General features: G+C 37.7%; 1 long non-coding RNA gene and 1 other non-coding gene across 2 annotated transcripts; one reads left to right on the top strand and one right to left on the bottom strand.

Annotated features, from left to right (window-relative positions):
- Nucleotides 1-8,379: 8,379 nt before the first annotated feature.
- On the bottom strand, nucleotides 8,380-8,453 carry Trnai-gau. Its single transcript has one exon. It is a non-coding gene; the product is annotated as a tRNA-Ile (tRNA).
- Nucleotides 8,454-14,458: 6,005 nt separating this feature from the next.
- Nucleotides 14,459-15,190, top strand: LOC123257866. The gene is made up of 3 exons (XR_006507930.1): nucleotides 14,459-14,514; nucleotides 14,574-14,730; nucleotides 14,785-15,190. It is a non-coding gene; the product is annotated as an uncharacterized LOC123257866 (long non-coding RNA).
- The last annotated feature ends 574 nt before the right edge of the window (nucleotides 15,191-15,764 follow it).

Raw genomic sequence — 15,764 nt, 5'->3', positions numbered from 1 at the left:
CATACTTGAAAGTATAATGTAAGTAATTAGCCAACCACGAGGCTTCTTTTGCCGTATCCGTTCAGGAGAGTGGTTTAAGAAACAATAGATAGGAGATTTTGGAAAGGATTGAGACCCCTTTGTTTCCAAGTTAAGTATAATGAAATTATCCGCTCAAGGAATGTATTTCCCCGCTTTGATTGTGTAAAATATGAGTTTTTGCGATAAACGACATAATGCCGAATTTGCCGTTCAGCGTGGTTATTTGTCAGCGGAATATTTTCTGGGTCATCTAAAAATTTCCACATCATTCTTTCAGATCTCAGAACATTTTTTGCAACTCGAGAGGCTCCAATTGCTTCAGGTAAACGAGATATCTCCTTCAAGTAATACTTTGTACGTTTTCTTAATTTTCTGGCACGTCTGACAAACCTCAAAACATCTATCTCACTTTTTAGTAAAGCTTTTTTTAGTGCAAATAATTCAGTGGCCACGTTTCTCAAGTAACAACCCAGAACTTTAACTTCAATATTCCAACTATGTGCTAATCTTTCAAAATCTCTTGATAAATGTGCCCAACAGATTTGCCTGTTTTTATCGGCAAAATAATTGTATGCTGCATACCTGTCAGTTATTACCAAGCTATTGCGATTGCAGAATTTACTATTTTGTAAAACTTTCATTCCTCTTGACTCTGTAAATTTTACAAAACTTGCCGTATTGCTTGCAAACATCCAACACCAAGCGAGTTTACCTTTGTTATAATGGCTCGTTTCATCAATATGTAGAACTTTACTCCTACTTATCTCTTGTTCGATCTGCTCATACATTTTTTTGCATTTTGAAGCAACTCTATGTTCACTATTTGATATGCTACTGACGCTTATGTTCAAATTGAAGATATCATTTACGACACTCGCTATTTCGCGTTTTGAATTTTTGTAGAATCCGCTGAACGCTGCAATTATTGACTTAACCCTTGGACCAAATGTATCTGGCGTAACACCTTCCGGTAACTTGCTACTTCTTCTCTTTCCGCATCTCCGACAACGGCCATGTTCTAACTGATATTCCACTACATATGGCTTGATTTCTGGAAGATCAACTTTCTGATGAATATATGGTTTTTCACATATTGCAATTTCTCCTCCGCATTCGCAAGTATTAGGCAACTCTATCTTTACTACTTTATCTGCATCCATGTTGGCGCGAAAACTTCCTTTATGACCAACCTGACCGCCAATATTCCTTTCGCTTTTCGGCTTATTCTTTTTTATTTTATACAACTCTTTGGAACTTGGTATTGATGAATTTTTTGAGCTTAAACCGAGTCTTTCTCTTAACTCAGCATTTTCTATCTTTAAAGCCTTATTTTCTGCTTTTAAACTTTCATTCTCTTTTTCCAATCTTTCTATTTTTGCTTCTAACCTTTCTATTTTTTGCTGTAAATTTTTGCAAAGTTCTAAAAGGTTTACCATATTATTTCACTTTTGCTCTATGATTATCTTTTTAGATCACCTTGTCTACCTTATTCTGCCACTCCGCTGAACGGATACCTTTTGCCTTTTTTTTCGTTTGGTAAATTTCTTAATGTTTGTAGCTAAACGATAACCGTCATCCCGCTACTTGTTAGCGGCCGAGATACCGCGAATGAATCGCGGTATGACGTAGGATTGCTGTCATTCCAGTGCCAAGCACTGGGATCCAGCCTTTATTATTTGGTTGAAATTAAGTCTTCTGGATCCCAGTGTCAGCTACTTGGATGACACCATTCTTTTTCCTGGATTCCAGTGTCTGGGCACTGGAATGACATCCTCCCTTGTGGAGATTGCTCTCAAATCACAATGTTCGTACAGCTATGCAAACACAAAGGTGTCATTCCAGCGCGTGACGCTGGAATCCAGTTGAGCTATTTCAACAAAAATACTGCATTTTGAGATGAACGTCTATTCTCACCAGACTTATTTACAAGTATAACAATTAAAGTTTGGATTCCAGTGTCAAGCACTGGAATGACATCATAGGGGCACTGCCCTTTTGGATAGAAACCAGTGTCAGCTACTTAGATGATACCTTGTATCTTGAAAAAAGCATCTAGTGTTTTTAAGCTTAAGCATTAGGTGGAGAAGGGAAGAACTCTGGAAGATTCCTTGTATCTTGAAAAAAGCATCTAGTGTTTTTAAGCTTAAGCATTAGGTGGAGAAGGGAAGAACTCTGGAAGATTCCTTAGATATAAAATCTGTAGAAAAGAAAAGAGTTCCCTTCTCAAAAGTAGAGGCTGGACGGTATCGTAGAAAGGCCTAAATGGTTCTAATTCTGTATTCACAAGGTAAGCCTTACTTTTCATTTTTAATAGTAGTATATGGAGTTATATATGATCAACAACTTTTTAGGTATAGATGTTTCAAAAGAACGCTTTGATGTTTCTCTCTCATTCATAAGTAAAAAAGGAAAGCGTGAAACTAGGAAAAGGAAATTTAAAAATGATGATACTGGGTTTCAAGGTCTACTGAACTTTCTACAAAAACATAACGTAGAAGAAGTAAAAGCTTGCATGGAATCCACTGGTTGTTATAGCGAAGCTTTGGCTGAGTTCCTCCACAACGCTGGATATTTCGTTAGTGTTGTAAACCCAGCTTGCATAAGATTTTATGCAAAAAGTAAGCTTACACGACAAAAGAATGACCAGACTGATGCAGAGATTATTGCAGATTATTGTCAAAGACAGGAACCTTCTCGTTGGACACCACCTTCTCCTGAAAAGAAAAAATTAAAACATCTTTATCGTTGCTCAAATGCGTTAAAGGATGAGTTAACATTAGCAAATAATCATTTAGAAAAGAAAGAGAGACTGCCTAAAGAAGTTGCAAATGCTTGGGAAGACCTTGCAATGAACATAGAGCAAAAAATAGAAACAATAAAAAACTCCATACGCGAACTATTAAAACAACACAAAGAATTGTTGGAAGATTTTCAACTCCTATTAACTATTCCAGGAATAGGAGAGGAAACAGCAATAGCTATTTTAGCTGAAATTCCTGGTATAAAAGCCTTTATAAATGCTAGGCAATTGGCAGCATATGCTGGAACTATACCACAAAATATAACATCAGGCTCATCCGTACATGCCAAGCCCAGATTAAGTAAAACCGGTTCACGAACATTACGTAAAGCAATGTACTTTCCTGCTATAGCAGCTAAAAAGCATAATCCTATCATTATGGCTTCTTGCGAAAGATTAAAAGAGAAAGGCAAGCATGCTATGGCCATAGTTGGTGCTGCAATGCGTAAGTTACTTCATATAGTTTTTGGTGTTTTAAGTTCAAAAAAGGCCTTTGATCCAGATCATATCAAGAACTATAGGGCTAAAAGGTTAACTGAAGGTTTAGTACTTTAAAATCAAAAAATGCTTCTAATTCATCTTATGTAAAATGGCATCTTACACAAATTTATTGAATGTTGTTGGTTAGTGGATATGTTGATAAGTAAATTTCTGCTGTTTTATATGTAACTAATTTACTTATCAACATATCCACTAACTATAATCTGTATACTGCTACACAGTTGGAAGTATTTTTTGATTTTATTATGCAATTTGGAGAATTTTTATGACTTTTTTGTTGACTAACAAGACGGTATCTTTTTTCTACTTAGTTTGGGTTATGCAAGAAGTCTATTGCATTCCTGAGCAATTTGATTCATTATTCTTTTTGTAAAAAATTTTCTTAACTTTCTCTCCACTTTTTTGGTAAGGTCACTTTAAAGGAAGTCTAATAGATGCTACATAGAAATCCAGATGAGTTTCTAAAGTCTATTCCAAAAGATAAGCGCATAATGTGCCTTGACATGGGAGAAAAGCAAATAGGCATAGCATTTAGCGATAAAACACAGCTCATAGCCACAGCTCATAGCATATATCACAGAAAAAATATGAGCAAAGATTTAGGTTATCTGCATAGAATATTCAAAGAAAATGAAGCTGGATCAATGGTAATAGGAATACCATTAAACATAGACGAGCAAGAAACTAAATGGTGTAAAACCATAATCCAATTTGCAAATAAAATAATAAAAAAATATAAAGTAAATACATACTTACAAGACGAGAGCTTATCAACATCTATCGCAACTCATACACTAAAAATTACTGGAATATCAATCACAAAATCGAAAAAAATAGATGATAAAATCTCCGCATGTATTATTTTGCAACGAACGTTAGACAAGATAAATACAATCAAATAGTTTTTCCAGATCTGGAAATCTTCAAACTGAATCCCATATAAAAGTTACTCAACAAAACAAGAACCTTTCGTATAAGCATGACAAATTGCTACAGCAAGAGCATCAGCAGCATGGTGACATTTTATATTCAAATTTTTAACTATCTGCTTCACCATAAATATAATCTGATCCTTATCAGCATGGCCATTTCCGGTAATGCTTTTTTTTACATAGTTTGCATCATATTCATTCATAGTTAGCTTTGTTATTTTTAACGCTAAAATTACAACCCCTCTTGCATATCCTAAAGTTAGTGAAGATTTAGGATTTTTATTAACAAAAATTTTCTCCACCGCAGCTTCATTCGGAGAGTATAGGGAAATTACTTTCTTTAATTGTTCAAAAATTATATGTAGGCGTTCACCTGTACCCAATTTACCATCAGTTGATATGGTACCGCCGCCCAAAAATTCAATATTATTTTTTTCGTTCAGGCTGATAATGGCCCACCCAGTCTTGCTTATTCCTGGATCTAGACCTATTATTTTAACCACTTAATAAACGCTTAACCAATAGACAAACAAAAATAAAAATATCCAGACTACATCTACAAAGTGCCAATACCAGGAGGCAAACTCAAAGCACAAATGGTCCTGAAGTGTAAATTGGCCTTTCCGTGCTCTAAATAAACACACTGATAAAAATATTATTCCTATTATAACGTGTGCGCAGTGAAAACCGGTAATCATATAAAAATTGGATGTATAAATAAGCTTTTCTCCTGTTTCTTGTAGAGAAAAACTCGCTTCATGATACTCTATTGCTTGCACTATTATAAAAAACACTCCAAGCAATATAGTTATGGACAGCATTTTAATCATGCTCTTTTTATCATTTTTAAGTAAAGAGTGATTTGCCCAAGTAATTGTTGTACCAGAAAGCAATAATATTAATGTATTCATGAATGGTAGTGACCACGGATCAGGTGGCAAAATTCCCTCAGGGGGCCATTCAACTTTTTTTGCAGGAGAAAACGCCTCAAATAAAAAAACTGGATCAAGCCAGGCTTTAAAGAATGAACAAAAGAACACTATAAAAAATACGACCTCCGAGAGAATAAACAAGTACATTGCAAATTTGAGTCCATGTTTTACAATGGCAGTGTGACATTTGTCATAAATGGCCTCCCTTATTACATCTCTCCACCAATAAAACAGCACCCCTGATACTGCGGAGATTCCCAAAACTAAACAAAACATTCCGACAATTTGTTTATGAAGCGCGCCAACTAATCCAAGTGCAAGAATAAGAATTGCTGCTGATACAGCAATTGGCCAAGGGCTTGGATCCACTAAATGAAAATCATGTTCTTTACTTTTCATAGCATTTTAAAAAATACTTATTAAGGATACAAATTAGCTTAAAATTGTCAATGTTCCTTAGGAAATTGATTGAATCTTGAAAAATTATATGCACCGTTCAAAAAATCTAACACAAATTGTGCAGTTATTCTAAACAACTCAAGCATTCTGCTCTTTTCGTTTTCTCTTGCTCTGCTGCAATATCCATCAACAATATTTTCCAAAATAATGCATCCAGACTTTACTGAATCACTGTAACAAAAATTAAACCAATCCCTATATCTATTATTTTTCTTGAATCTATTTTTCATGCTATCAACGACAGTCTCGTATATAAACATGCAAGAATACAAAACCGTCATAGCCTCATAGGTATTACTATACGAGATGGATAAAAGAAAATTAGTGAAATTAAAACACTCAAGAGATTTCTTTCCACGATTTATACCGTATATAGCAAAGCAATAGTCATGTAGCACTTTACTAGCAGTCACTGCTCTTTGGGCTACTTCAGCAAGCAAGATAATACTACTAAAATCTTCCATTCTGGATGCAGCAATTAAGGTGGCACGAATATAATCACCTAAGAGCAATGCCTCTTGTTGAGTATAGAATTTGAAGTTCTCTATATTTAGGGTGTTATTCACTAACTCAACATTAAAAGGATGCTCAATTATATCCTTTAAAAGATTTGACCCGTAACAGCTCCTAATTATGCCACTGAACACTGTAGTTACCGATAAAAGATCAAGTTAACGTAAATAATCCGCTGCTAATATTCTTTGCTAGATATATTAGAGTAATATGCCTCATCCCAAAACATTATTTCTAATTCCAGCCCTTTCTTAAAAAACTCATACATCCTCTTTTTTTCACAGTCACTAGCTTTTTTATATAGCTTATTTGTAATATCAGTAATCTCATCAATTACAGCATTTACTGTTTCGCTACTATAAATGTTGATCCACTCTTTGTATTTGTTATTTTTAACCCCTTTAGTTGTTATCTCATTTACCATATGGCGTATAACGATTTGGTATATGTTAAAGCAAGAATAAGATGCTACTAAAGCTTCATTAACAGAATTGTGATATGCGGCACTCATGAAAAAGTCAGTAAAGGCAGAACAAGCTCTTGACTTTTTGTGATCATCAGATAGATCACAATCTTCAAAATATTTTTTATACTGTTCTCGAACATAAAATGCTCCTTGTGCCAAATTGATTAAACTACTCATCATTTCAATATCATCAACTCTAGCTGGAACAATTAAAAAAGCACGAGCGCAATCTATACAATACAGAAAATCCTGCTGAAGGTAGAATTTGAATTTTTCATAATCTAATGTATTATTTATCAATTCAACATTAAAAGGGTGTTCTTTTATTTTATCAATAAGATCAGAAAACTCTTTTACAATTACGTTGTACAGTTCTCCTTCTATTTCGTTATACACTTTATAAGCCTCACAATAAAAATTGAATATAAAAATTATTACTAATGTGGTATAATTATTATGAAAAAGCGTGCTATGCTTTAACAATAAGCTAGTATATAAATATGGGGCTGTAAATCAAAAATTTTAGCAATCTAAAGAAATTTTACTATTACCTTCTATATTGAATTCTCTACAAAGATCAGCAGATAAGTCCATGTTTTCCCAAGAAAATCCACCGTCCCTTTCCGACTGTTTACCAAAATGTCCATAACAGGCTGTACGTTTATATATAGGATGATTAAGCGATAAATGCTTGATTATGCCTTTTGTTGATAAATCTATATTATTCTCGATAAACTTTTTAATTACTCCTTCCTCTACCGTATTCGCACCAAATGTATCAATATAGAATGAAGTAGGTTTTGATACACCAATTGCATAAGAAAGCTGCACAAGACAACGTTCAGCCAAACCTGCAAAGACAATATTTTTAGCAAGATATCTTGCCATATAAGCCGCAGATCTATCAACTTTGGTTGCATCTTTTCCGGAAAACGCTCCTCCACCGTGTGGAATATAACCTCCATAAGTATCAACCATAATTTTTCGTCCGGTTAATCCACAATCACTAACCGGTCCACCAATAACAAATCTACCAGTTGGATTGACTAAGAGATTTTCCTCAGGACACATCCATCCTTCAGGTAAAGATGAAACTATGTAAGGGTAAATTATTTCTTTTACTTTTGATTGATCCAAATCCTCAGGGTGCTGTATTGAGACAATAATACTTTCAGCACGTACCGGGAGGTTATTCTCATATGCCAAAGTGATTTGTGACTTTGCATCTGGACCAAGTTTTGCTTCTTTAACTGCGCTCATGATATTTTTCAGAATCGAGTGTGCATAAAAAATGGGTGCCGGCATAAGGTTTTTTGTCTCTGTTGTTGCATAGCCATACATTATGCCCTGATCTCCAGCACCTTGATCCAACCCTATTGCAATGTCATTTGATTGCTCATGTAGCAATATATTTACTTTCACTTTTCTCCAGTGGAATCCATCGTGCTCGTAACCAATATCTTTTATTGTATTCCGTACAATACTTTCAATCCTGCTATTTTTGATGTTAGGCCCAAACACTTCCCCAGCTATAATAACGTTATCTTTGGTGACTAAAGTCTCTATTGCAGCTCGCGCAAAAGGATCAGTGAAAAGGTATTCATCAAGTATTGCATCTGAAATTTGATCTGCTACTTTATCTGGATGACCAGCCGCCACTGATTCACTGGTTACTAAATTTTTATATAAACTCATGTTTTTGCTTATACAATATCAAAACCGCTATAGAAAACACAGTTAGTAACTACTAAATGGTGGGTCTGGGAAGAGTTGAACCTCCGACCTCACGCTTATCAGGCGTGCGCTCTAACCACCTGAGCTACAGACCCATGATTTATTCAAGCTGAAGCTTTCATATTATCTGTAGGCACGATATCAATAAAAGTCTTTTTATTTGCTGATCTTCTAAAGCTGACCCAGCCTTCTATTTTAGCAAAAATCGTATGATCTTTACCTATACCAACATTCTTTCCAGGATGGAATTTTGTGCCTCTTTGGCGTACAATTATGTTACCAGGAATAACCTTCCCATTCTTCTTTATCCCTAACCTACGACCTGCCGAATCTCTACCATTACAGGAACTACCACCTGATTTTTTAGTTGCCATATCTTACCTCTTACTTTTGAAGACTAATTTCATTGATACGAAGAACAGTTATATACTGCCTATGACCAGTTTTCCTACGGTAATTTTTTCTTCTTTTCTTCTTAAAGATTATAATTTTTTCCCCCCTGCACTGCTCCAATACTTCAGCTTTAACAGTAGCATTAGATGAATAAGATAAGCCATTATTTGAAATACAAATCACCTTATTGATTTCCACCTCTTTTTTTTCTTCAGCTTCTAACTTCTCTACCTTTATTATACTACCTTCTTTTACTAAATATTGCTTTCCACCAGTCTCAATTACTGCAAACATGATAAATATAAATTATTGTTATTAACTTTAATCGTAAACGATGTCATATACGCTGTCAATATAAATAAAAAGCATGACTTAACGTTCTTTTTGAGCTACTAAAATACTTCTATCTGTTTTCATCTTTTATCTACCTTTTCTCAGACAGTAGACTTCTTGCATAACCTAAGCAGAAAAAAGGCAAATAGTTATTATAGCTCTAAGTTTACCGACACCGTCATGCAAGTAGCCCCTTCTCCTGTCATCCGAGTAGCTTGACACTGGGATCTAGAAAAAAGGATGATGTCATTCCAGTCTGGAATCCAGGAAAAAGAATGGTGTCATGAAAGTAGCTGACACTGGTTTCCATCCAAGAGCCAGCGCCCTCTTCTTGTCATCCCAGTGTCAGCTACTTGGATGACAAAAAAAGGAGCACTAGGATGACATCATCCTTTTTTGGGATTCCAGCGTCACGCGCTGGAATGACATCACAGGAGCACTGGGATGGACACCCTACTTAACCGTCATACCGCGATTCATTCGCGGTATCTCTTAACATAGATCCCTTACTTAACCGTCATACCTTAACATAGATCCCGCTAACACGTAGCGGGATACTATCTACACCGTCATACCTCCGCGGTATCTCTAGATCCCGCTGGGATGACGATTGTCGTTTAGCTATAAACATTAAGAAATTTACCAAACGAAAAAAAAGGCAAAAGAAGCCCTGGGGTTATTATCCGCTTTAAAATATTGGCGTTTTTTATGTTTTAAACGCTTGACAAGCGAAATTCAGCTGCTTTTAATTGCAACTAACCTACGCTGCAAATGTTTAAGAAATTTACTAAGCAGAAAAAAAGACAAAGGACCCCTGAGTTAGCTAGTCTTTTACTATCTCTGTCGAGTATTGGCATTTTTTGATGTCTTGTAACGCTTTATAAGCGCGTTCAGCTTATTTAGATAAAAATCTAGATGTAGATGAAGTTTTGTAAAGACATACAGTATCTATATACTGCAAAAAATTGAACATAAGACGCCGATACATTAAGTAATCCTTACCTTTTAATCTGCAGATTGGCGAAAGCAAATACAATAGCTTCACTGTTATGATAAGGGGGCTGGCGGAGTTTGTCAAGGAAGTTTTTTTGTTTCTATTCCCAATAAAAGTTTGTTATATGGTTATGCAAGAAGTCTAATATTAAAAATGACACAACAACATAATTAAATTAGACTACTTTATTCTCTTAGTTACTTGCTTTTCTCTTGCTATTGCAAGGCTTTTTTCTGGTACATCCTCAACTATAACACTACCTGCTGCAATTACAGATTCATCATGAATATTAAGCGGCGCAATTAGTGAGCTATTGGCGCCAACAAAGCAATTGCTCCCTATATTCGTTTCATGTTTATTTTTCCCATCATAATTACAAACAATAGTGCCTGCTCCTATATTACTCTCCTGCCCTACTTTAGCATTTCCTATATAACTTAAGTGTTTTATTCTAGTGTTTTGACCAACTTCACTTGTTTTCACTTCCACAAAATTTCCTATTTTTGCCTTATTACCAATTGTTGTGTTTCCGCGTATTCTGGTAAATGGACCGACCTCAGCATTACTTTTAATTAAGCAATTTTCTAAATGCGAAAATGGCAGTATTTTCGCACCAGACTCTATTTTCACTCCAGTACCGAAAAAAACATATGGGTAAATAACTGAATCTCTGGCAATTTGCGTATCAAGAGAAAAGAAAACAGTCTCTGGCGCAACAAGTGTTACTCCGGCGTCGGTAAAAATTTTTCTTTTATTTTCTTGAAAGTAAAATTCAGCTTTTATAAGGTCATTTCTGTTATTTATTCCCGTTGCTTCTTCTCCACCCGTAATAACGTAACCGACATTTAAATTACTCTTCACTGCAATGGAAACTATATCGGTCAAATAATATTCATGAGTTGAGCTATTGCACTCTATTTTCTCCACCAATTCACGTAAATTCTTTGCATATGCAACCATTATTCCAGCATTGACAAGAAACTCTTCATGATTATTTTTATCACTCTTTGCTTCTACGATTTCTCTTAAGGAACCATTCTCAATGATTAACCTACCATATTCTTTATTGCTTGCCCTAAAACCTAGGCAAACTAGAGCCTTGCCTTCTAAATAACTAATCATTTTAGTTATTGTGCTGCTTTTTATGAGCGGAGTATCTCCATACTGCACAACAACTATGTTCGAATCTGGCAATTCTTTCAGGTTTCTCATCGCAGTTTTGACTGCATCCCCCGTGCCGAGTGTTGATTCTTGTGTAATTAACTGTATATCCTCAAAGCACTTTAGTCTTTCAATTAAAGGCTGATCAACTACAACAGCAATATTTTCAGGATTTAACTGTTTTGCATTGTAAATGACATGCTGAAGCATGGAAAAATTGCCTATTTTGTGTAGGACCTTAGGCAAATCTGAATTCATCCGCCTGCCATGCCCTGCAGCAAGTATAACGAACGTATGAGTTTTACTTATCACTTATCTTAAAGATGAAAAATGAAAACCGTAATGATCAAGCCAGCTGATTTTGTTATCGTAAAAGCTTCTTAGGTCGCTGATTTGATATTTTAGCATCGCAAGCCTTTCTATACCAATGCCAAACGCAAAACCGTTGTATTTAGTATGGTCTATTCCAACATTTTGAAAGACATTTGGATGCACCATACCACATCCAAGCACTTCTATCCATTTACTACCTTTATAACTTATGTCCACTTCCGCAGAGGGTTCAGTAAAAGGAAAAAAACTATTACGAAAACGTATCTTCAGCCCTTTATCTCCAAAAAACTTATTAAGGAAGTGATGAATAGTAAATTTTAACTGGCCCATATTGACGTTTTCATCGACATATAACCCTTCTATCTGGTGAAACATAGGAGTATGAGTTGCATCAAAGTCATTTCTGTATACCCTACCAGGGGCTACTATTTTAATTGGGAATTTTTTTGTTTTTTCCATGGTTCTAATCTGTACAGATGAAGTGTGAGTGCGCAGTACCATTCTTTTATCGTTTCTTTTATTCTTTAAGTAGAAGGTATCTTGCTCCTCTCGCGCAGGATGATGACTTGGAGTATTCAGTGCATCAAATACATGAAATTCATCTTCAATATCAGGGCCATCAACTGCTTTAAAACCCATATGTGCAAAAATAAGCTTTACTTCATTTATAACTTTACTGAGTGGATGGACCTTGCCAATTTTTTCTGGCCTCGCAGGCAACGTGATATCAACTGCCTCGTTCTGCAATTTAAAGTTAACTTCTTCGGCTTTTAGTATATTCTCCTTATTCATTATAAGCTGATCTAGCTTATTACGTAAAACGTTGATAACTTCGCCTAAATTGCGCTTTTTTCCTGCGTCTTCTATCTCTTTTAAGTTGTCAAAATAAGCTTTAATTACACCCTTTTTTCCCAAATATGATAGCCTAACTTTTTCTAAATCTTGTAAAGAAGAAGCATTCTCAATTTCGGAAACTGCTTTATCTTCAAGTGAAAGTATGTCATCATGCAAAGGAGGGAAATGTGTAGGCTCATATTTATTTTCCTATCCAATGTGACCCCAAGGTATTTGTATTTGTTAGCCTGAGGTATGATCTGTCCATTGAGGAGGAGTTTCGTCTGGTTGGTTTGGGTCATATTTTGTCCAGAAAAGAAGGAGACGTGGGCGCATTTTTTAACATTGAAGGTCATGCGCCATTTGTTTGCCCATTCGGAGATGACGTTGAGGTATGCTTGCAGATGCTTTGCGTGTTCCTTTGGCTGTTTGTGTGACATAAGTACCGCTGTATCGTCTGCATATGTGGCTAGAAGGAGCTTGGTCGGGGTAAGAGTACAGTTCCTGGATATAATGGGAACTGCATCTGGGAGTGGCATGTCAGAGGTATAGATCGAGTATAGGATTGGGCCGAGGATGCTCCCGTGGGGCACTCCAGCACTGATGGAACCAAGCCTGGATCTGATTCCACCAGTTCCTTTCACCTTGAAAGTCCTGTTTTGGAGGTAGCTGGTGAGGACTTTGTGTAGTTGTTTAGGGACAATCTTGGAAAGTTTTTGGAGAAGTCCCTCATGCCAAACCCTATCGAAAGCCTGCGAGAAGTCCAAAAAGATGGCCGAGCAGTGTTCCTTTTCTTCAAATGCTCTCAGGATGTGTTGCGTGACCCTCAACACTTGCTGTTCCGAACTGTGTTCTGGGTGTGTGTTCTGGATGTTCTGGTATGGCTTCCGCAAAGTTCTTACACTTGAAAAGCTTGGAGAGAAGGAGGCGCTCAAACAGCTTTCCAAAGCCAGAGAGCAGACTTATGGGTCTGTAGGAGTCCGGGCAATGAGTTGGCTTCCCCGTCTTATGGATCATGGTGATGACAGCTAGTTTCCATTGATGGGGGAAATGGCCGAGTCTTAGAACAGAGTTGTAAATATGCAATAGGTAGAGGACTGCCTTCTTTGGTAGTAATTTGATAAGGGCGTTTTGGATTTGGTCTTCGCCAGGGCTCTTCGCGGTCGCCAGAGCAGCAATCTGTGTTTGGAGCTCCTCCAGCCTGAAGAAAATCGGGGCCGAGGGGGGAGAAGGTGAGTGTGCATAGAAATCATTAAGATCATTTATTATAGCAATTCTTTCCTGTTCCAGAGTGGTCATTTTGGGGGAGAACCTATCCTCCAGGTATTTGACGAAGGCGTCCGCCTTTTCTTTAGAGGAACGGGTCCATATGTGGTCGGAGGAAGCTGGCGAGTGTCCAGAGGACCTGGACTGTACTGGGATCTTGAGAGGATGGTCAGATTGGGGTTGACTTTTGATGTGCCTGGTAATTTTCCAAATCTTGGCCATGTTGTATCTATCTTCAGGGTCAAGATTGAGGAGCATGCGGTTTACCTGGGCTTGTTTTAGTCTTTTAATTGCTTTTTTAAACTTATTTCTTATTCTGGAAAACTTTGCTTTATTTTCAGGTGAGGGATCCTCTTTCATTTTGGAGAAACATGCTTGCAATAGCTGGAAAAGGATGCTGGCTGGTTTATCAAGCTTAGTCATGTGACGAGAGGGATGTGTGGTCGAATATCGGGAGGCGTTGTTTGCGATGGGAGTGGCGTGTAAAGCAGCGTTCTCAATGTTTTTAAGTAAAATGCCAACGCAGTCATCAATATCCTCCCCACTGTTTATTTCAGTGTTTAAAAGAATGTATTTTTCCAGATGGTCCCTGAAGGCTTTGATTCTGTGAGATCCTCGTGGGAGGGGAGGAGGTCTTGGCGCAGCCTGTTCGACATCTGGACTGATTAAAGGAGTTTTGCCCAGTGCCGCATTGATGATGAGTGGGACATGGTCAGAGGATAATTCGGATACCGATGAGATGGAGATGTGGGTAGGGAGGAAACCCGAATACACGGCAAAATCTATTGCCGAGGGATTTGCCTTTTTGTTAAAGGGATAACAAGTGGCCTCTCCTGTAGCAAGTATGTTATATCTGTTTTTTGCTTGTACTGCTTCCGCTAACAATTTCCCTCTGTTGCAGCTACGAGCGTTTCCCCACATCTGGTTTTTTGCATTCCAGTCCCCCGCAATGATGAACCTCAGTGATTGTGGATTACATAGTTGGTCTATCCCTTTGAGGAGGCGAGGAAAATCGTCGTTTTGTCATTTCACAGATGGTGGGCAATAGATGGAGGCAAGTATGACATTTTGTACGGCAATTGGGCAGATTTGTACCGCTTCTTCCTTTCTAGGTACAAGGACCGAATGGGCAAGGTCGCTACGAATTATTGTCGCAGCATCCCCTCTGCGCTGCGACACTGGATTCAAGGCAGTGTAAACCTTGTATCCGGGGATATGAAAGGTCCCTGTCCTAACTTCGCTGACGAGCAGCACGTCAACATCTCGTCCACTTAAGAACGATGAGAGCTCGTCAATTTTGTTTTGGATGCCCCCAGCGTTCCAGGAGACAATCTTTAAAGTCTTAGGAGCTTTAAACATAGAGGCAGTCATTGGCGTCAAGGGTATTTTCTAGAATCGAGGCCATTTCGATTGTCTGAATGGAGCAGGATAAGTTAGAGATAGGATAGGCTAGAGAGTTATTGTTCGGTGAGACCTCAGTTATGTCAAACATATTAGTGATTTTAATAAACAGAGTTGACAATTTATTTATTTTTTTCTCAATTGTAGCCACTTTTCAAGCAGCTTGGACTGGGCAGCCTCGTGGGTGAGTGCCAGTTTCTCCAGCAGCTTGTGCCAGTGCAGCTGGGATTTTACACTGGATTGGCGCGAGTTGTTGAGAGCTGCGCCAGTCCGTTTTTGCATCAAACTCTCCTGAGGAGTTGGCCATCCCTGCCCTCGAAGCCGTTGGGAGCGCTCCTTTCCCTCTTGCTCCAGTTGGAGCCTCTCCTGAAAGCGAGCCAGATGCGCCTCTGCCGGATTTGGTCGCTTCTGTTGCCTAAATGGGTTGTAGTTGCTGCGCTGTTCCGAGGGATATTGCCGTTGCTGGTTTGGCCTTCGGTCCGAATTTGTTTGAGCCATCCTTGACCTGTGGTAGGGGGATTTTTGCTGATGGGGACAATGGGAGGGGCCATCGCTGTAGGAGTTTTATTGTTGTTGTTCTTGTTGCTGGTGTTTCCATTAATTGGGGCCCCTTCCCTGGCCCCGTTTCCCTTTACCCTATTGGCCTCGGCTCTAGCTTCCACACGTTCCATGTAGAGCCGTTGGCAGGAGA

This window comes from Drosophila ananassae (genome assembly GCF_017639315.1).
Source record: "Drosophila ananassae strain 14024-0371.13 chromosome 4 unlocalized genomic scaffold, ASM1763931v2 tig00000073, whole genome shotgun sequence".
Lineage (NCBI taxonomy): Eukaryota > Metazoa > Arthropoda > Insecta > Diptera > Drosophilidae > Drosophila > Drosophila ananassae.
The sequence above is the reverse complement of the archived record's forward strand: the minus strand, read 5'-3'. Positions and strand labels throughout refer to the sequence as shown.